The sequence below is a fragment of the Ascaphus truei genome, chromosome 6, assembly GCF_040206685.1.
Source record: "Ascaphus truei isolate aAscTru1 chromosome 6, aAscTru1.hap1, whole genome shotgun sequence".
Taxonomy (NCBI): domain Eukaryota; kingdom Metazoa; phylum Chordata; class Amphibia; order Anura; family Ascaphidae; genus Ascaphus; species Ascaphus truei.
In genome coordinates, this window is record NC_134488.1 from 31,540,621 (window position 1) to 31,564,023 (window position 23,403).

Sequence of the window (23,403 nt, forward strand, 5' to 3'; positions counted from 1 at the left end):
ATTATTATTATTATTACATTACTTTCTGTTACTATACTGGCACAGTATTGTTATTATTATTATTATTACATTACTTCCTGTTACTATACTGGCACAGTATTGTTATTATTATTATTATTATTATTATTATTATTATTATTACATTACTTCCTGTTACTATACTGGCACAGTATTGTTATTATTATTATTATTATTACATTACTTCCTGTTACTATACTGGCACAGTATTGTTATTATTATTATTATTATTATTATTATTATTATTATTACATTACTTCCTGTTACTATACTGGCACAGTATTGTTATTATTATTATTATTATTATTATTATTATTATTACATTACTTCCTGTTACTATACTGGCACAGTATTGTTATAATATTTCTCTCCCCATGTAGTAAAAGGAAGAAGTCATATAATATTACTTTGTGCTATTATTATTTTTAATAATAATAAATAATATCCTCAGCACTTCTTCCTGTTACTATACTGACATTGTTATTCATAGTAGTAGTAATAATGGTTCTTAACACACAAACTCCGGTCCTCAATAATTTACAGTGATGGACTGTTTTCAAATATACTTTATTTGTTTTATTGGGAATTCTAAAAATTGCCGCCAGTGACCTAAAAAATTTGCTGCATAATTTTGATTTGACCGCTGCATCATTGAAATCGCCGCAGCATGCTCTGCTGCTGAGCCTGTAACTCGCAGAGCGAATTACATATGAGATTGCTTGGTATTTCCCACTCTGTTAACCGCAGGAGGGGAGTGTGTGTGTGTTAAAGCATTTGAAGGTTACGTGGCTGAGCGCTTTCCCTATACTCCGATCCGCTGTGAACATGATGGGCCTATTTTGGCGCAGCATAAATGAATGAATGTGAGTGATCTAATCCACTACTTCTAAAACTATGTGTATATACGTACACGTACACACACGTACACACACGTACACACACGTACACACACGTACACACACGTACACACACGTACACACACGTACACACACATAAACACGTACACACACGTACACACACGTAAACACGTACACACACACACACACGTTCTCACGTACACACGTACACGCACACGTACACACACACACACATACACGTACACACACACACACGTATACACACACGTATACACACACACGTACACACACACACACGTACGTACACACGCACACGTACACACACGTACACGTACACACGTACACGTACACACGTACACGTACACGTACACACACACACGTACACACACACACGTACACACACACACACATGTACGAATATTTTCATAGTGCCCACAATGTACGCAGGGCTATACCATTTTCCCAAACATTACGGTACAGGAAATCTAATAACCTAGATAGGACGAGTGTAACATTGGGAGAGAAGTGTTCCTGCCCCCAATAGCTGACAATCCAATTGCGAGTAACCAAACCCGTAGGAGTAAATTTGAGTGCATTGGTTAGCGTGTGTAGCAGTGCAAACTGTAGTCTTGGGCCGCGCTTAGAGTGCCGGCGACGCTGACGTCACGCTGCGGAAAAATCAAATTGAAGCGACTTCCAGCGATCGCGAGAAAGCCGTCGCGCCTATTATAAGCGCACGCGACGGCGTCAATACATTTGTTTTGACGCGGCGTCGCTGTCGCCGGCACCATAAGCGCAGCCTAATGCTGGGGGGGGGGGGGGGCGGCAGTTATAGAGATACCGCGCGAGACCTCTGTAACCCACTTACCTTCCAGCGACGCGTCAAATGATGCTGTGGGGTCATGTTACCATGGCAACGTGACATCACATGACCCAGCACCTCATTTGACGCCGGGGCCGAGCAATGCAGGGGTGCTCAGCTGGAGTTTTGAAACCCCGCCTCCCCCCCCCCCCAACAGATCAGGTTTTCAGGATATCACGACTTCAGCACGTGTGGTGTAATCAGAGGCTCAGATTGAGCCACTTGTGCTGAAGCAGGAATGGATTGAGCCATCTGTGCTGAAGCAGTTGGGGGGACGACGACGACAGACTTGAGGACTGGAGTTGAGCACCCCTGGTTTAGTGCATATTGTAGTTGGAGTAGCCCCCCCCTCGAGCCCCCCCCGCCCCAGGACTAATGAAACACTTTGTTGAACAGGTGGGGTTTGAAGTGAGAGAGAGGTGGTGCTTGGTGGCCGTTGAGAAGGAGGGTGTCCCAGAGGTAGTTCCAGTATGTGGGATGGGGTGTCGTGACAGGAGGGTTAGTGATAAGGGGCGTCGTGACAGGAGGGTTAGTGATAAGGGGTGTCGTGACAGGAGGGTTAGTGAGAAGGGGTGTCGTGACAGGAGGGTTAGTGATAAGGGGTGTCGTGACAGGAGGGTTAGTGAGAAGGGGTGTCGTGACATGCGGGTTAGTGAGAAGGGGTGTCGTGACATGCGGGTTAGTGAGAAGGGGTGTCGTGACATGCGGGTTAGTGAGAAGGGGTGTCGTGACATGCGGGTTAGTGAGAAGGGGTGTCGTGACATGCGGGTTAGTGATAAGGGGTGTAGTGACAGGAGGGTTAGTGAGATGGGGCGTAGTGACATGAGGGTTAGTGAGAAGGGGTGTCGTGACAGGAGGGTTAGTGAGAAGGGGTGTCGTGACAGGAGGGTTAGTGAGATATGGTGTAGCAGTGAGAAGGGGTGTAGTGACATGCGGGTTAGTGTGAAGGGGTGTAGTAACATGCGGGTTAGTGAGAAGGGGTGTCGTGACAGGAGGGTTAGTGAGAAGGGGTGTAGTGACAGGAGGGTTAGTGAGAAGGGGTGTAGTGACAGGAGGGTTAGTGAGAAGGGGTGTAGTGACATGCGGGTTAGTGAGAAGGGGTGTAGTGACATGCGGGTTAGTGAGAAGGGGTGTAGTGACATGCGGGTTAGTGAGAAGGGGTGTAGTGACATGCGGGTTAGTGAGAAGGGGTGTAGTGACGCGGGTTAGTGAGAAGGGGTGTAGTGACATGCGGGTTAGTGAGAAGGGGTGTAGTGACATGCGGGTTAGTGAGAAGGGGTGTCGTGACAGGAGGGTTAGTGAGAAGGGGTGTAGTGACATGCGGGTTAGTGAGAAGGGGTGTAGTGACGCGGGTTAGTGAGAAGGGGTGTAGTGACATGCGGGTTAGTGAGAAGGGGTGTAGTGACATGCGGGTTAGTGAGAAGGGGTGTCGTGACAGGAGGGTTAGTGAGAAGGGGTGTAGTGACAGGAGGGTTAGTGAGAAGGGGTGTAGCAGTGAGATGAGGTGTTGTGACATGGGGGTTAGTGAGAAGGGGTGTAGTGACATGCGGGTTAGTGAGAAGGGGCGTAGCAGTGACATGGGGGTTAGTATGAAGAGCTGAGCAGAGTGTAGAGAGCAAGCAGGGGTGTAGCGAGAGAAGAACACCTGAGCTGATAAAAGTAGGGGAGAGCAGGATACAGAATTGAATGGGGAGCCTGTAGCGTTTTCAGGAGGCGATAGAGGGCTGCGAGGCCAGTAAGGAGAAGGATGCAGTAGTCTAGACGGGACAGAATGAGGACATGCATTAACAATTTAGTAGTAGGGAAACAGACGAGGCTGAATTTTAGCATTGTTACAGGGAGAGAAGCGGCAAGAGTTAGTAGCCTAAGTATTAATTAGGATCAAAAAATGACATCCGGGCTTGGGGAACAGGATGGGTTGTAGTGTTACTGAGTGTGATGGTTAAGGGCACCGTGGCTAGGTTTCGGTGGGATTATGAGCAGCTCCGCCTGACAGGCTGCGTTTGAAGCATCTTGCTGCCAGCCCGGATGAGTTTGACGTGAGACAGTGGGAAGCCTGGGACAGTAATGCAGATATGAGGTTTGGGGTTGATTGATAGATACAGCTGTGTGTAATGGGTTAACCGTTAAAGGGTCAGTCCCACGTAGGACCAGACGTGAGGTCCCAGAAGGGAGCCTTGAGCTGCCCCAACAGACGGATCAAAAGGAAGAGGAGGAGTTAGCAATAGATAACCTTCGTCAGGATCAAATGTTATCTAAGTGATGTCGCACAGTGATGGATCTCGTCATACCGTGCCCTGGTGTGTGCTGGGTGTGAGCGGTTTACAGGGTAGCGTGTCTGGCTCTGTAATGCCCTTACTGGATTTATCAGGGTATTAGCAATAAGGTGGATTAGTGCACTGCCAAAGGACACAACAAGGAGAGAATCCCATCACCCCACAGACCGCACGCCCGGGAGAACAGAGCGCTTACAGGTAACAAGCAGGTACACCCCACAGACCGCACGCCCGGGAGAACAGAGCGCTTACAGGTAACAAGCAGGTACACCCCACAGACCGCACGCCCGGGAGAACATAGCGCTTACAGGTAACAAGCAGGTACACCCCACAGACCGCACGCCCGGGAGAACAGAGCGCTTACAGGTAACAAGCAGGTACACCCCACATATCGGAACAAGTCCCACCAGCCCGCACACCCTTTTACCCGCTATACAGCCGCAGACCCCAAATAAGCTGGAGCCTTTTCTGATATTGAGAATCCGGCTCTGTGTATGTCAAGTATTTTGAGATTTCTTTACTGGGATAGATGCAGATTGTGCCTCTGTATGTGTGTATATTTAAATATGGATATTTTCTGCTTGCAGTAGCTGAAATGAAATTACAAAGAAGGGGCCGTGTGTTTCATGCGGCCCCCCAGTCTCTTCTATAAAGTGGGGACTTTTCTGCATTATTTCTGCTGGAAAGGCAGGAAGAGAGAACGTTTGTGATTGATTTAATTAGAAACCCATTTCTTCGTGTGCGTGTGTGTATGTATAGTTAATGACGTATATTATATAAACATAACCTATATTAGTAATATACAGTCACCACACATAATTATATAAACACGTATGTTATGTATTTCCACACACATAACGTGTGTGTGTGTGTGTGCGCGCACACATCTACATGCGCATACACGCACGTATATACATATACGTACACACGTATATACATACACGTACATATGTGTATATGTGCACAGTCTCTCACGCTCTCTCTCCTGCAGACACATAAACACACACACACACTAACACAGTGTGTGTTTTGTGTATGTGGAAATGGAAGGTTTAGGTCATTTCTACCTTGTATTTAAGACGTATAGGGGCAAGCTGCAGACATGTATAGGGGCAAGCTGCAGACATGTTGGCCGTGCCTGTGGCAAATCTGGATTTGGAGCTGGAGGCCGAGTATTTGCCAAGTGGGTTAAGTCGGAGCAAATCCTAATATCTCCCTCTGTGTAGGAATGCTACAAGTAATGCATGAAGATTCAGTCCCAATGTGATCTGATGACGGAATGAAAGGGTCAGTCCCACGTAGGGGCAAAGTGTCCTAATGACAGGGTGTTTAATGGGTTAAAGGGTCAGTCCCACATTCGGAGCAAAGTGTCCTAATGACAGGGTGTTTAATGGTTTAAAGGGTCAGTCCCACGTAGGGGCAAAGTGACTTAATGACAGGGACATGTTTAATGGGTTAAAGGGTCAGTACCACGTAGGGGCAAAGTGTCCTAATGACGGGCATGTTTAATGGGTTATAGGGTCAGTCCCACGTAGGGGCAAAGTGTCCTAATGACGGGCATGTTTAATGGGTTAAAGGGTCAGTCCCACGTAGGGGCAAAGTGTCCTAATGACGGGCATGTTTAATGGGTTAAAGGGTCAGTTCCACGTAGGGGCAAAGTGACTTAATGACAGGGTGTTTAATGGGTTAAAGGGTCAGTCCCACGTAGGGGCAAAGTGTCCTAATGACAGGGTGTTTAATGGGTTAAAGGGTCAGTCCCACTTTCGGAGCAAAGTGTCCTAATGATAGGGACATGTTTAATGGGTTAAAGGGTCAGTCCCACGTAGGGGCAGTGTGTCCTAATGATAGGGACATGTTTAATGGGTTAAAGGTTTCAATCATAATGATTTCATCTGTCCTATATAAATCGTTTACATGAGTTTGGCTCGCTATATAGCTGCACTTTTAATAGCGTCGGTTGAACGTAAGGCAGCAAGAAGGGAAATAATGACATTTGAATGCTGACGTACGCCATTTTTTTTCTCCCCGCTTCCTCGTCCTCTTGTTTTTCTCCCGTCGTTCTCATTTCCCTGACACATTGTTTCTGCAGAAATGAAAAAGTCTGAATCACGTCGCTAAAAATAGCCCAGTGCCCTGAGCAACTTATAGGCAAATTACCTGTCCTGTGTGATTTATATGCATGGAGCCCAGGCGGGGGCCCGCTATAGAGCAGCACCCCCGGTGTGGGGTTACATAATGTGGGCTGTGACAAGGCACTGTGTCCTACTGACAGTCCTTCATACAGATCAGCACTACCACTTCTGCTGAAGTATACAGACAGCAAGATAGGGAATGAGGAGTTATAGGGAGAGGTTATACAGAGGGAGAGGTTATACAGAGAGAGGAGGAGTTATAGGGAGAGATAGGAGAAGTTATAGGGTGAGGTTATATGGAGAGATAGGAGGAGTTATAGGGAGAGGGTTATATGGATAGATAGGAGTTATAGGGAGAGGTTATATGGAGAGATAGGAGAAGTTATAGGGAGAGATAGGAGGAGTTATAGGGAGAGGTTATATGGAGAGATAGGAGTTATAGGGAGAGGTTATATGGAGAGATAGGAGAAGTTATAGGGAGAGATAGGAGGAGTTATAGGGAGAGGTTATATGGAGAGATAGGAGGAGTTATAGGGAGAGGGTTATATGGATAGATATGAGTTATAGGGAGAGGTTATATGGAGAGATAGGAGAAGTTATAGGGAGAGATAGGAGGAGTTATAGGGAGAGGTTATATGGAGAGATAGGAGTTATTGGGAGAGGTTATATGGAGAGATAGGAGAAGTTATAGGGAGAGATAGGAGGAGTTATAGGGAGAGGTTATATGGAGAGATAGGAGGAGTTATAGTGAGAGGTTATATGGAGAGATAGGAGTTATAGGGAGAGGTTATATGGAGAGATAGGAGGAGTTATATGGAGCGATAGGAGGAGTTGTAGGGAGAGGTTATATGGAGAGATAGGAGGAGTTATTGGGAGAGATAGGAGGAGTTATTGAGAGAGGTTATATGGAGAGATAGGAGGAGTTATTGGGAGAGGTTATATGGAGAGATAGTAGGAGTTATATGGAGAGATAGGAGGAGTTATTGGGAGAGGTTATATGGAGAGATAGGAGGAGTTATAGGGAGTGGTTATATGGAGAGATTGGAGGAGATATAGGGAGAGGTTATATGGAGAGATAGGAGGAGTTACAGGGAGAGGTTATATGGAGAGATAGGAGGAGTTATTGGGAGAGGTTAAATGGAGAGATAGGAGGAGTTATATGGAGAGATAGGAGGAGTTATAGGGAGAGGTTATGTGGAGAGATAGGAGGAGTTATAGGGAGAGGTTATATGGAGAGATAGGAGGAGTTATAGGGAGCGGTTATATGGAGAGATAGGAGGAGTTATAGGGAGCGGTTATATGGAGAGATAGGAGGAGTTATAGGGAGCGGTTATATGGAGAGATAGGAGGAGTTATAGGGAGCGGTTATATGGAGAGATAGGAGGAGTTATAGGGAGCGGTTATATGGAGAGATAGGAGGAGTTATAGGGAGAGGTTATATGGAGAGATAGGAGGAGTTATATGGAGAGATAGGAGGAGTTATAGGGAGAGGTTATGTGGAGAATAGGGAAATGTCCCCTTATGTTTAAGACACAGGATAATGCTCCGTGTAACCATGCGATATCATCCTAAAACAGATTCCCGTGACCTGTGCTAAGGGATAGTTATAGCCACACATTATATTTATCATAATGCTTCCTGGGGCTAAACTAGGCAGTGAAGATCTTAAAGTGCCAGTCCCAAAGTGAAGGCCCGTTGAATAAATAATGTATTAGAGTTAGTCCCATGTAGGAGGGATGGCGACACGATTAATGGGTTAAAGTTTTAGGCTTGTTCATATTTGTATTACAGGAGAAATTGCACCTACTTATCCCCATTAAACTCTCTGCACAACGATTGGGATCTTCCAACAATTGAATCTGTTAACTATTTTTTAATTAAGGTAATTTCCCCCCCAGGCTCCCGCTCTGTTACAGTAACTCATTAATTGCACGTGCCCTGATCGCATTAATAGGAAGCTGGTGGATTTGGTGACGAGTGTTTTAAACAGAGAAGTGTGGGGGGCCGTGAAACCCCCTTTCCCCCTCTTTTCCCCCTTTTTCCCCCCCTCATAAATCCCCTTTGTAATACCAACTGCAGATGTCGCTGTCCAATCGTTCAGGGGTTTCCAATGCCAGAGAAATGGCGAGCCACGCACTTCTGCCGGGAATCTCAACTATGGCCGCTGTGGGCCATTTTCTGGGGAATGGCTTGTGAATCAGCCCTGATTACTGCAGCTTTGGGATCAGTGCAGCGATTAACCCGAAGCCAACGAGAGCAAGGATACAACATGTACTCGGTGATACAAAAGTACGTTGACATTCCCACTGTCACCCTGCGGTGAATGTCCCAGAGCTCCTCTCTGTCAGTGTCACCCTGCGGTGGGAGAGACTCTAGTCCCTAACCTCCCTTCTGTCGGTGTCACGTGTCACCCTATGGTGGGAGGGACTCCGGTCCCTAAGCTCCCTTCTGTCAGTGTCACGGTGTCACCCTGCGGTGGGAGAGACTCCGGTCCCTATGCTCCCTTCTGTCAGTGTCACGGTGTCACCCTGCAGTGGGAGAGACTCTGGTCCCTAAGCTCCCTTCTGTCAGTGTCACGGTGTCACCCTGCAGTGGGAGGGACTCTAGTCCCTAAGCTCCCTTCTGTCAGTGTCACGGTGTCACCCTGCGGTGGAAGAGACACCGGTCCTTAACCTCCCTTCTGTCAGTGTCACGGTGTCACCATGTGGTGGGAAAGACTCCGGTCCCTAAGCTCCCTTCTGTCGGTGTCACCCTGCGGTGGGAAAGACTCTGGTCCCTAAGCTCCCTTCTGTCAGTGTCACGGTATCACCCTGCGGTGGGAGAGACTCCTGTCCCTAAGCTCCCTTCTGTCAGTGTCACCTTGCGGTGGGAAAGACTCTGGTCCCTAAGCTCCCGTCTGTCAGTGTCACGGTGTCACCCTGCGGTGGGAGAGACTAGTCCCTAAGCTCCCTTCTGTCAGTGTCACGGTGTAACCCTGCGGTGGGAAGGACTCTGGTCCCTAAGCTCCTTTGTGTCAGTGTCACGGTGTCACCTTGCGGTGGGAGAGACTAGTCCCTAAGCTCCCTTCTGTCAGTGTCACTGTGTCACCCTGAGGTGGGAGAGACTCCGGTCCCTAAGCTCCCTTCTGTCAGTGTCACGGTGTCACCTTGCGGTGGGAAAGACTCTGGTCCCTAAGCTCCCTTCTGTCAGTGTCACGGTGTCACCTTGCAGTGGGAGAGACTAGTCCCTAAGCTCCCTTCTGTCAGTGTCACGGTGTCACCCTGAGGTGGGAGAGACTCCGGTCCCTAAGCTCCCTTCTGTCAGTGTCACGGTGTCACCCTGCGGTGGGAGAGACTAGTCCCTAAGCTCCCTTCTGTCAGTGTCACGGTGTAACCCTGCGGTGGGAAGGACTCTGGTCCCTAAGCTCCTTTGTGTCAGTGTCACGGTGTCACCTTGCGGTGGGAGAGACTAGTCCCTAAGCTCCCTTCTGTCAGTGTCACTGTGTCACCCTGAGGTGGGAGAGACTCCGGTCCCTAAGCTCCCTTCTGTCAGTGTCACGGTGTCACCTTGCGGTGGGAAAGACTCTGGTCCCTAAGCTCCCTTCTGTCAGTGTCACGGTGTCACCTTGCAGTGGGAGAGACTAGTCCCTAAGCTCCCTTCTGTCAGTGTCACGGTGTCACCCTGAGGTGGGAGAGACTCCGGTCCCTAAGCTCCCTTCTGTCAGTGTCACGGTGTCACCTTGCGGTGTGAGAGACTAGTCCCTAAGCTCCCTTCTGTCAGTGTCACGGTGTAACCCTGCGGTGGGAAGGACTCTGGTCCCTAAGCTCCTTTGTGTCAGTGTCACGGTGTCACCTTGCGGTGGGAGAGACTAGTCCCTAAGCTCCCTTCTGTCAGTGTCACTGTGTCACCCTGAGGTGGGAGAGACTCCGGTCCCTAAGCTCCCTTCTGTCAGTGTCACGGTGTCACCTTGCGGTGGGAAAGACTCTGGTCCCTAAGCTCCCTTCTGTCAGTGTCACGGTGTCACCTTGCAGTGGGAGAGACTAGTCCCTAAGCTCCCTTCTGTCAGTGTCACGGTGTCACCCTGAGGTGGGAGAGACTCCGGTCCCTAAGCTCCCTTCTGTCAGTGTCACGGTGTCACCTTGCGGTGTGAGAGACTAGTCCCTAAGCTCCCTTCTGTCAGTGTCACGGTGTCACCTTGCGGTGGGAAAGACTCCGGTCCCTAAGCTCCCTTCAGTCAGTGTCACGGTGTCACCTTGCAGTGGGAGAGACTCCGGTCCCTAAGCTCCCTTCTGTCAGTGTCACGGTGTCACCCTGCGGTGGGAAAGACTCTGGTCCCTAAGCTCCCTTCTGTCAGTGTCACGGTGTCACCTTGCGGTGTGAGAGACTAGTCCCTAAGCTCCCTTCTGTCAGTGTCACGGTGTCACCTTGCGGTGGGAAAGACTCCGGTCCCTAAGCTCCCTTCAGTCAGTGTCACGGTGTCACCTTGCAGTGGGAGAGACTCCGGTCCCTAAGCTCCCTTCTGTCAGTGTCACGGTGTCACCCTGCGGTGGGAAAGACTCTGGTCCCTAAGCTCCCTTCTGTCAGTGTCACGGTGTCACCTTGCAGTGGGAGAGACTAGTCCCTAAGCTCCCTTCTGTCAGTGTCACGGTGTCACCCTGAGGTGGGAGAGACTCCGGTCCCTAAGCTCCCTTCTGTCAGTGTCACGGTGTCACCTTGCGGTGGGAAAGACTCTGGTCCCTAAGCTCCCTTCTGTCAGTGTCACGGTGTCACCTTGCGGTGGGAAAGACTCCGGTCCCTAAGCTCCCTTCTGTCAGTGTCACGGTGTCAACCTTGCAGTGGGAGAGACTCCGGTCCCTAAGCTCCCTTCTGTCAGTGTCACAGTGTCACCTTGCGGTGGGAAAGACTCTGGTCCCTAAGCTCCCTTCTGTCAGTGTCACGGTGTCACCTTGCAGTGGGAGAGACTAGTCCCTAAGCTCCCTTCTGTCAGTGTCACGGTGTCACCCTGAGGTGGGAGAGACTCCGGTCCCTAAACTCCCTTCTGTCAGTGTCACGGTGTCACCCTGAGGTTGGAGAGACTCTAGTCCCTAAACTCCCTTCTGTCAGTGTCACGGTGTCACCCTGCGGTGGAATATGCAGGCTTCCTTCCACATCCGATGCTCGGCAATGAGGTCAAACCCATTTGCAGCAGGTTCCACGTGTAATAAGACAGCGGGTGCCAGGCTCCGGGCATCATGCAGTGAGGGTGACAGACAGGGCCGGGGAGGGGGTGGAACATTCACCTAGACCCCCTGCTGATCAGCGTCTGACAGCCCTTTCATGTCCGTCGTTACGCTGCATACTACTCGTGCTACAGAACGTCTTCAATAAGCAAAGCGCTTCCTGTAGTATATCTAATGTTTTACATTACAACCGGGGCGGCCAACTCCAGTCCTCAAGGCCCACCAACTGGTCAGGTTTTCAGGATATCCCTGCTTCAGCTCAGTTGGCTCAATCAGAGGCTCAGTTGAAGCCTGCCCTCTGAGCCACCTGTGCTGACGCAGGGACTGATTGAGCCACCTTTGCTGAAGCAGGGATATCCTGAAAACCTGCCCTGTTGGTGGCTCTTGACCACCAGAATTGCACCCGCTCCCCCTGCATTACAGTATCATACCAATATAAGGATCTGTACATTGCGCTGACCATGTACGCTGCACTGTACGTAGAATTTTGCAGGCCCGGCGAGCCGCTCCCCCGAAGAGCTCACACTTCTCGTTGGACATAAAGTGACTTGCCCAAGGTCACAAAGAGAACTTACATGGGGGATCTGAAACCAGATGCACCCACTTCAAAGGCCCGCTCCTTACTGGCGGCTGATGCCAGTTTTACCAACAAGAGTTTGCATAGGCAAAGCCCCTTCCTCTCCCATCTCTCTCTTTATTGGCTCTGAGATAAGGACGGGGCTGAGAATGAGAGTAGAGCAAACAGTTGAGCGACAAACACTTCCCCCATTCACAGGCACGGAAGAAACGCAATTTATAATTAATTTCCAGTGAAACAAAAGCAGCAGAATATTTGTGGGTTTTTTTTTCCCCACCGGGACTGCTTGGCCGTGTTTCCGGGAAGCCGTTTTCCATTGGTAAATCTCCCCCCCCACCCCGGTAACCAGTCCCCCGGCGCCGTATCGCGCGGTGTGTTTTCCTGGCCTCTCGCTCCCCGCAGAGCTTGGCTCGGTGTCTGAACGCAGGCAGGAGGGACGGATCTGTGGGTGCGCGTGTGTATGCCCCGGCTCCCTGAGCCATCACACGCTTGTCCTGATCAGGCCCCCACTGCCGGACGCTGGCGTCTCGGAGCGCAGGAGAGGGATAGGGGATGTTCCAGCAGCAGCAGCAGCAGCCTCGGGAGACAAAGGTAAAAGGCTGGCGGAGTTCTCGCCTGTATTCCGAGCGCCGTTAGCTGAACCGACCAGGAAAACAACGGGCTGAGGCTCGCACGGCTGCCGTTTAACCCCCTCATTGCTGGTGTTTAACCCCCTAACTACTGGCATCAAAGGAGGACGTGTAGCTATATTTATTGTTTTTTTTTTAAACAGTAATTGTTTTTAAGGTTAATTGTGTGTCTAGGGCTTTTTATAACGGTCTCAGTTTAAGGCCCCTATGGCAGCGAGTGTGTGTGTGTGTGTGTGTGTGTGTGTGTGTGTGTGTGTGTGTGTGTGTGTGTGTGTGTGTGTGTGTGTGTGTGTATCCCTATCTCTCTATATGTATATACACGCACGCACCCGTGTCTATATATGCAGACCCCTAAACAGCCACCACTATAGATATAGATAGAGATATAAACACATATATTAATATAAACATGTGCGTATATATTTTTATGTGTGTATTTATATCTGTTTAAATAAGTATACATGTGCATAAAATAATGGTGTCTGTATATTTTTACAAACATATTTTTTATATATACTTATTTGATATTTTTCAGCATTGTTATTTTATTCTCTTAAAGTGTGTGTGTGTGTGTGTGTGTGTGTGTGTGTGTGTGTGTGTGTGTGTGTGTGTGTGTGTGTGTGTGTGTGTGTGTGTGTGTGTGTGTGTGTGTGTGTGTGTGTGACACCGCTGTGCCCTTTGTCCTGGCCCCTACAACGTTTCCCATGTCAGGGTGTATTTCCATCACTTTGTTTCGTTGCTTTTATATTCAGAATAGTATATCATTCTAATTGGGATATGTCAATTTGTATCGCACTAGCTGCATCTGCAGAACTGTATATAGAGAGTGAGGAAGACCTGATACAGCGGAACGTGATACTGAAATGTGGCAGATGGGAACCCCTGCCCCACAGAGCTTACACTTTCAGTACAATTCTGTGGGAGACTTGTGAGTCCTAGAGAGTGCATAAGAGTGTGAGTTTTTGTTTTGGAGTTAATGAGACGGGGAGCTGCAAGATGAGGCAGAAAGCTGGAAGATATAGAAGGGAAGTATATGGGGGACAGAGAGGAGACGCCCTGAGCAGAGCGCGGGAGGAGTATGGAAGTATATGGGGGACAGAGAGGAGACGCCCTGAGCAGAGCGCGGGAGGAGTATGGAAGTATATGGGGGACAGAGAGGAGACGCCCTGAGCAGAGCGCGGGAGGAGTATGGAAGTATATGGGGGACAGAGAGGAGACGCCCTGAGCAGAGCGCGGGAGGAGTATGGAAGTATATGGGGGACAGAGAGGAGACGCCCTGAGCAGAGCGCGGGAGGAGTATGGAAGTATATGGGGGACAGAGAGGAGACGCCCTGAGCAGAGCGCGGGAGGAGTATTGAAGTATATGCGGGACAGAGAGGAGACGCCCTGAGCAGAGCGCGGGAGGAGTATGGAAGTATATGGGGGACAGACAGGAGACGCCCTGAGCAGAGCGCGGGAGGAGTATGGAAGTATATGGGGGACAGAGAGGAGACGCCCTGAGCAGAGCGCGGGAGGAGTATTGAAGTATATGCGGGACAGAGAGGAGACGCCCTGAGCAGAGCGCGGGAGGACTATGGAAGTATATGGGGGACAGAGAGGAGACGCCCTGAGCAGAGCGCGGGAGGAGTATGGAAGTATATGGGGGACAGAGAGGAGACGCCCTGAGCAGAGCGCGGGAGGTGTATGGAAGTATATGAGGGACAGAGAGGAGACGCCCTGAGCAGAGCGCGGGAGGTGTATGGAAGTATATGCGGGACAGAGAGGAGACGCCCTGAGCAGAGCGCGGGAGGTGTATGGAAGTATATGAGGGACAGAGAGGAGACGCCCTGAGCAGAGCGCGGGAGGTGTATGGAAGTATATGAGGGACAGAGAGGAGACGCCCTGAGCAGAGCGCGGGAGGTGTATGGAAGTATATGCGGGACAGAGAGGAGACGCCCTGAGCAGAGCGCGGGAGGTGTATGGAAGTATATGAGGGACAGAGAGGAGACGCCCTGAGCAGAGCGCGGGAGGAGTATGGAAGTATATGAGGGACAGAGAGGAGACGTCCCTGAACAGAGCGCGGGAGGAGTATGGAAGATATAGAAGGGAAGTATATGAGGGACTGAGAGGAGACGTCCCTGAACAGAGCGCGGGAGGAGTATGGAAGATACAGAAGGGAAGTATATGAGGGACAGAGAGGAGACGCCCTGAGCAGAGCGCGGGAGGAGTATGGAACATATAGAAGGGAAGTATATGAGGGACAGAGAGGAGACGCCCTGAGCAGAGCGCGGGAGGAGTATGGAAGATACAGAAGGGAAGTATATGAGGGACAGAGAGGAGACGGCCTGAGCAGAGCGCGGGAGGAGTATGGAACATATAGAAGGGAAGTATATGAGGGACAGAGAGGAGACGTCCCTGAGCAGAGCGCGGGAGGAGTATGGAAGATACAGAAGGGAAGTATATGAGGGACAGAGAGGAGACGCCCTGAGCAGAGCGCGGGAGGAGTATGGAACATATAGAAGGGAAGTATATGAGAGACAGAGAGGAGACGGCTTGAGCAGAGCGCGGGAGGAGTATGGAAGGTGTGTTTGTGTGTTTGTGTGTTTGTGTGTTTGTGTGTTTGTGTGTTTGTGTGTGAACATGCACATACACACACGTGTGTTTTAAAGTGGAAGTTTATGGAAGGCTGGCAACGGAGGAGAGGTATCACTACAGGAGTGAGATGTCTAGCAGCAGAGTGTTTACAAATGTGGCTTATGTTATTGCTCCTGTTAACGCAGAACAACACACGAAAAGACATTTGCGCATTCATGTATTATCGTGTTAACGTGTTACCATTGTTTTCAATGACGTGGCGTTAAAGTGTGTGTGGGGGGGGGGGAGGGGGGGGATGTGTGTCTATCGGTAAGGCACTACTATGGATTCAAAACCAAGGTGTCACAGGCAGATGGATCAATCACAATTTGCAAAGAGATTCAGCACACTGATATTTTCTCAGTATTTTATTGTGTGACCGACGTTTCCGTCCCCGCTTGGACTTTGTCACACATGAATCGCACAATAAAATCCCTTTTGAGAAAATGTGTATATTTCATTTTATTTCAATATACAAACATATAAAAGTCATTAGACGCCAGAGGAAAGTGGCATGGGCCCCTTCAGCAGGGTAAGGGTTAAACTCTCCTCCGTTGTGCTGGTGCTTTAACAAAGGTATTGTGAGGGCATGGGAGCAGAGAGGAGGCGGTGAGAGGAGCATTCCCGAGTGTGTTATTAGGTGTCGCTGTGGCATCGGCAGAGAGATATCGCCCATTCTCCGTCCCAAATCTGTAACTCGCTGTCCGGTCCCATCCTTTATACGCAGCCGTAGCACCTTTCCATAGTGACATTACTGAGGGTGACTGTGTCTGCGTTCCCTATATACTTCCCTAAGACATTACTGAGGGTGGCTGTGTCTGCGTTCCCTATATACTTCCCTAAGACATTACTGAGGGTCGCTTTGTCTGCGTTCCCTATATACTTCCCTAAGACATTACTGAGGGTGGCTGTGTCTGCGTTCCCTATATTCTTCCCTAAGACATTACTGAGGGTGACTGTGTCTGCGTTCCCTATATACTTCCCTAAGACATTACTGAGGGTGACTGTGTCTGCGTTCCCTATATACTTCCCTAAGACATTACTGAGGGTGGCTGTGTCTGCGTTCCCTATATACTTCCCTAAGACATTACTGAGGGTGACTGTGTATGCGTTCCCTATATACTTCCCTAAGACATTACTGAGGGGGGCTGTGTCTGCGTTCCCTATATTCTTCCCTAAGACATTACTGAGGGGGGCTGTGTCTGCGTTCCCTATATACTTCCCTAAGACATTACTGAGGGGGGCTGTGTCTGCGTTCCCTATATTCTTCCCTAAGACATTACTGAGGGTGGCTGTGTCTGCGTTCCCTATATTCTTCCCTAAGACATTACTGAGGGTGACTGTGTCTGCGTTCCCTATATACTTCCCTAAGACATTACTGAGGGTGACTGTGTCTGCGTTCCCTATATACTTCCCTAAGACATTACTGAGGGTGTCTGTGTCTGCGTTCCCTATATACTTCCCTAAGACATTACTGAGGGTGTCTGTGTCTGCGTTCCCTATATACTTCCCTAAGACATTACTGAGGGTGACTGTGTATGCGTTCCCTATATACTTCCCTAAGACATTACTGAGGGTGACTGTGTCTGCGTTCCCTATATACTTCCCTAAGACATTACTGAGGGTGGCTGTGTCTGCGTTCCCTATATACTTCCCTAAGACATTACTGAGGGTGACTGTGTCTGCGTTCCCTATATACTTCCCTAAGACATTACTGAGGGTGACTGTGTCTGCGTTCCCTATATACTTCCCTAAGACATTACTGAGGGTGACTGTGTCTGCGTTCCCTATATACTTCCCTAAGACATTACTGAGGGTGACTGTGTCTGCGTTCCCTATATACTTCCCTAAGACATTACTGAGGGTGGCTGTGTCTGCGTTCCCTATATACTTCCCTAAGACATTACTGAGGGTGGCTGTGTCTGCGTTCCCTATATACTTTCCTAAGACATTACTGAGGGTGGCTGTGTCTGCGTTCCCTATATACTTCCCTAAGACATTACTGAGGGTGTCTGTGTCTGCGTTCTCTATATACTTCCCTAAGACATTACTGAGGGTGGCTGTGTCTGCGTTCCCTATATACTTCCCTAAGACATTACTGAGGGTGGCAGTGTCTGCGTTCCCTATATACTTCCCTAAGACATTACTGAGGGTGTCTGTGTCTGCGTTCCCTATATACTTCCCTAAGACATTACTGAGGGTGACTGTGTCTGCGTTCCCTATATACTTCCCTAAGACATTACTGAGGGTGGCTGTGTCTGCGTTCCCTATATACTTCCCTAAGACATTTCTGAGGGTGGCTGTGTCTGCGTTCCCTATATACTTCCCTAAGACATTACTGAGGGTGTCTGTGTCTGCGTTCCCTATATACTTCCCTAAGACATTACTGAGGGTGGCTGTGTCTGCGTTCCCTATATACTTCCCTAAGACATTACTGAGGGTGACTGTGTCTGCGTTCCCTATATACTTCCCTAAGACATTACTGAGGGTGACTGTGTCTGCGTTCCCTATATACTTCCCTAAGACATTACTGAGGGTGGCTGTGTCTGCGTTCCCTATATACTTCCCTAAGACATTTCTGAGGGTGGCTGTGTCTGCGTTCCCTATATACTTTCCTAAGACATTACTGAGGGTGGCTGTGTCTGCGTTCCCTATATACTTCCCTAAGACATTACTGAGGGTGCTGTGTCTGCGTTCCCTATATACTTCCCTAAGACATTACTGAGGGTGGCTGTGTCTGCGTTCCCTATATACTTCCCTAAGACATTACTGAGGGTGGCTGTGTCTGCGTTCCCTATATACTTCCCCAAGACATTACTGAGGGTGGCTGTGTCTGCGTTCCCTATATACTTCCCCAAGACATTACTGAGGGTGACTGTGTCTGCGTTCCCTATATACTTCCCTAAGACATTACTGAGGGTGACTGTGTCTGCGTTCCCTATATACTTCCCTAAGACATTACTGAGGGTGGCTGTGTCAGCGTTCCCTATATACTTCCCTAAGACATTACTGAGGGTGGCTGTGTCTGCGTTCCCTATATACTTCCCTAAGACATTACTGAGGGTGTCTGTGTCTGCGTTCCCTATATACTTCCCTAAGACATTACTGAGGGTGGCAGTGTCTGCGTTCCCTATATACTTCCCTAAGACATTACTGAGGGGGGCTGTGTCTGCGTTCCCTATATACTTCCCTAAGACATTACTGAGGGTGGCTGTGTCTGCGTTCCCTATATACTTCCCTAAGACATTACTGAGGGTGGCTGTGTCTGCGTTCCCTATATACTTCCCTAAGACATTACTGAGGGTGACTGTGTCTGCGTTCCCTATATACTTCCCTAAGACATTTCTGAGGGTGGCTGTGTCTGCGTTCCCTATATACTTCCCTAAGACATTACTGAGGGTGACTGTGTCTGCGTTCCCTATATACTTCCCTAAGACATTACTGAGGGTGGCTGTGTCTGCGTTCCCTATATACTTCCCTAAGACATTACTGAGGGTGACTGTGTCTGCGTTCCCTATATACTTCCCTAAGACATTACTGAGGGTGACTGTGTCTGCGTTCCCTATATACTTCCCTAAGACATTACTGAGGGTGTCTGTGTCTGCGTTCCCTATATACTTCCCTAAGACATTACTGAGGGGGGCTGTGTCTGCGTTCCCTATATACTACCCTAAGACATTACTGAGGGGGGCTGTGTCTGCGTTCTCTATATACTTCCCTAAGACATTACTGAGGGTGTCTGTGTCTGCGTTCCCTATATACTTCCCTAAGACATTACTGAGGGTGGCTGTGTCTGCGTTCTCTATATACTTCCCTAAGACATTTCTGAGGGTGTCTGTGTCTGCGTTCCCTATATACTTCCCTAAGACATTACTGAGGGTGGCTGTGTCTGCGTTCCCTATATACTTCCCTAAGACATTACTGAGGGGGGCTGTGTCTGCGTTCCCTATATACTTCCCTAAGACATTACTGAGGGTGGCTGTGTCTGCGTTCCCTATATACTTCCCTAAGACATTACTGAGGGTGGCTGTGTCTGCGTTCCCTATATACTTCCCTAAGACATTACTGAGGGTGACTGTGTCTGCGTTCCCTATATACTTCCCTAAGACATTTCTGAGGGTGGCTGTGTCTGCGTTCCCTATATACTTCCCTAAGACATTACTGAGGGTGACTGTGTCTGCGTTCCCTATATACTTCCCTAAGACATTACTGAGGGTGGCTGTGTCTGCGTTCCCTATATACTTCCCTAAGACATTACTGAGGGTGTCTGTGTCTGCGTTCCCTATATACTTCCCTAAGACATTACTGAGGGTGACTGTGTCTGCGTTCCCTATATACTTCCCTAAGACATTACTGAGGGTGGCTGTGTCTGCGTTCCCTATATACTTCCCTAAGACATTACTGAGGGTGGCTGTGTCTGCGTTCCCTATATACTTCCCTAAGACATTTCTGAGGGTGGCTGTGTCTGCGTTCCCTATATACTTCCCTAAGACATTACTGAGGGTGACTGTGTCTGCGTTCCCTATATACTTCCCTAAGACATTACTGAGGGTGACTGTGTCTGCGTTCCCTATATACTTCCCTAAGACATTACTGAGGGTGACTGTGTCTGCGTTCCCTATATACTTCCCTAAGACATTACTGAGGGTGTCTGTGTCTGCGTTCCCTATATACTTCCCTAAGACATTACTGAGGGTGACTGTGTCTGCGTTCTCTATATACTTCCCTAAGACATTACTGAGGGTGTCTGTGTCTGCGTTCCCTATATACTTCCCTAAGACATTTCTGAGGGTGGCTGTGTCTGCGTTCCCTATATACTTCCCTAAGACATTACTGAGGGTGGCTGTGTCTGCGTTCCCTATATACTTCCCTAAGACATTACTGAGGGTGGCTGTGTCTGCGTTCCCTATATACTTCCCTAAGACATTACTGAGGGTGACTGTGTCTGCGTTCCCTATATACTTCCCTAAGACATTACTGAGGGTGACTGTGTCTGCGTTCCCTATATACTTCCCTAAGACATTACTGAGGGTGTCTGTGTCTGCGTTCCCTATATACTTCCCTAAGACATTACTGAGGGGGGCTGTGTCTGCGTTCCCTATATACTACCCTAAGACATTACTGAGGGGGGCTGTGTCTGCGTTCTCTATATACTTCCCTAAGACATTACTGAGGGTGTCTGTGTCTGCGTTCCCTATATACTTCCCTAAGACATTTCTGAGGGTGGCTGTGTCTGCGTTCCCTATATACTTCCCTAAGACATTACTGAGGGGGGCTGTGTCTGCGTTCCCTATATACTACCCTAAGACATTACTGAGGGGGGCTGTGTCTGCGTTCTCTATATACTTCCCTAAGACATTACTGAGGGTGTCTGTGTCTGCGTTCCCTATATACTTCCCTAAGACATTACTGAGGGTGGCTGTGTCTGCGTTCTCTATATACTTCCCTAAGACATTTCTGAGGGTGTCTGTGTCTGCGTTCCCTATATACTTCCCTAAGACATTACTGAGGGTGGCTGTGTCTGCGTTCCCTATATACTTCCCTAAGACATTACTGAGGGTGGCTGTGTCTGCGTTCCCTATATACTTCCCTAAGACATTACTGAGGGTGACTGTGTCTGCGTTCCCTATATACTTCCCTAAGACATTACTGAGGGTGGCTGTGTCTGCGTTCCCTATATACTTCCCTAAGACATTACTGAGGGTGGCTGTGTCTGCGATCCCTATATACTTCCCTAAGACATTACTGAGGGTGTCTGTGTCTGCGTTCCCTATATACTTCCCTAAGACATTTCTGAGGGTGCTGTGTCTGCGTTCCCTATATACTTCCCTAAGACATTACTGAGGGTGACTGTGTCTGCGTTCCCTATATACTTCCCTAAGACATTTCTGAGGGTGACTGTGTCTGCGTTCCCTATATACTTCCCTAAGACATTACTGAGGGGGGCTGTGTCTGCGTTCCCTATATACTTCCCTAAGACATTTCTGAGGGTGCTGTGTCTGCGTTCCCTATATACTTCCCTAAGACATTACTGAGGGTGGCTGTGTCTGCGTTCCCTATATACTTCCCTAAGACATTACTGAGGGTGGCTGTGTCTGCGTTCCCTATATACTTCCCTAAGACATTACTGAGGGTGGCTGTGTCTGCGTTCCCTATATACTTCCCTAAGACATTACTGAGGGGGGCTGTGTCTGCGTTCCCTATATGTCTGCGCTCCCTGCGTTCCCTAACGTCCGGAAATAATTGGACACTGATACAAGTTTTGTTATTTCGGCTGTGTACCAAAATAAATTCAAGTTACAGTTAAATAATGAATATGGGCTTAAAGTGCAGTCTATCAGCTTTAATTTGAGGGTACTCACATCCAAATTGGAGAAAGGGTTTAAGAATGACATCTCTTTAATATGTAGCCCCCCCCTCTTTTTCAAGGGACCAAAAGTAATTGGACAATTGACTCACAAGCTGTTTCATGGACAGGTGTGGGCAATTCCTTCGTTATTTCATCATCAATTAAGCAGGTAAAAGGTCTGGAGTTGATTCCAGGTGTGGCATTCACATTTGGAAGCTGTTGCTGTGAACCCACAACATGCGGTCAAAGGCGCTCTCAATGCAAGTGAAACAGGGCATCCTTAGGCTGCAAAAAAAGAAAGTCCATCAGAGAGATAGCAGGAACATTAGGAGTGGCCAAATCAACAGTTTGGTACATTCTGAGAAAAGAACGCACTGGTGAGCTCTGCAACACAAAAAGGCCTGGACGTCCACAGAAGACAACAGTGGTGGATGATCGTAGGATCCTTTCCATGGTAAAGAAAATCCCCTTCACAACATCCAGCCAAGTGAAGAACACTCTCCAGGAGGTAGGTATATCATTGTCCAAGTCTACCATAAAGAGAAGACTTCACAAGAGCAAATACAGAGGGTTCACCACAAGGTGCAAACCATTCATAAGCCTCAAGAATAGAAAGGCCAGATTAGACTTTGCCAAACAATATCTAAAAATGCCAGCCCAGTTCTGGAACAGCATTCTTTGGACAGATGAAACTAAGATCAACCTGTACCAGAATGATGGGAAGAAAAAAGTATGGAGAAGGCGTGGAACGGCTCATGAGCCGGAGCATACCACATCATCTGTAAAACACGGTGGAGGCAGTGTGATGGCATGGGCATGCATGGCTCACAATGGCACTGGGTCCCTAGTCTTTATTGATGATGTGACAGAAGACAGAAGCAGCCGGATGAATTCTGAAGTATAGAGGGATATATTATCTGCTCAGATTCAGCAAAATTCAGCGAAGTTGATTGGATGGAGCTTCACTTTACAGATGGACAATGACCCAAAACATACTGTGAGAGCAACCCAGGAGTTTTTTAAGGCAAAGAAATTTAATATTCTGCAATGGCCGAGTCAATCACCTGATCTCAACCCGATCGAGCATGCATTTCACTTGCTGAAGACAAAACTTAAGGCAGAAAGACCCATGAACAAACAACAACTGAAGACAGCTGCAGTAAAGGCCTGGCAGAGCATCACAAAGGAGGAAACCCAGCGTTTGGTGATGTCCATGCGTTCCAGACTTCAAGCAGTCATTGCCTGCAAAGGATTCTCGACAAAGTATTAAAAATGAACATTTAATTTATGATTGTGTTAATTTGTCCAATTTCATTTGAGCCCCTGAAATAAGGGGACTGTGTATGAAAATGGTTGCAATTCCAAAACGTTTCATACAATATTTTTGTTCAAGCCCTTGAATTAAAGCAGAAAGTCTGCACTTCTATTGCATCTCGGTTGTTTCATTTCAAATTCATTGTGCTGGCGTACAGAGCCAAAATTGTGAAAATTGTGTCAGTGTCCAATTATTTCCGGACCTAACTGTACTTCCCTAAGACATTACTGAGGGTGACTGTGTCTGCGTTCCCTATATACTTCCCTAAGACATTACTGAGGGTGACTGTGTCTGCGTTCCCTATATACTTCCCTAAGACATTACTGAGGGTGACTGTGTCTGCGTTCCCTATATACTTCCCCAAGACATTACTGAGGGTGGCTGTGTCTGCGTTCCCTATATACTTCCCCAAGACATTACTGAGGGTGGCTGTGTCTGCGTTCCCTATACACTTCCCTAAGACATTACTGAGGGTGGCTGTGTCTGCGTTCCCTATATACTTCCCTAAGACATTACTGAGGGTGGCTGTGTCTGCGTTCCCTATATACTTCCCTAAGACATTACTGAGGGTGACTGT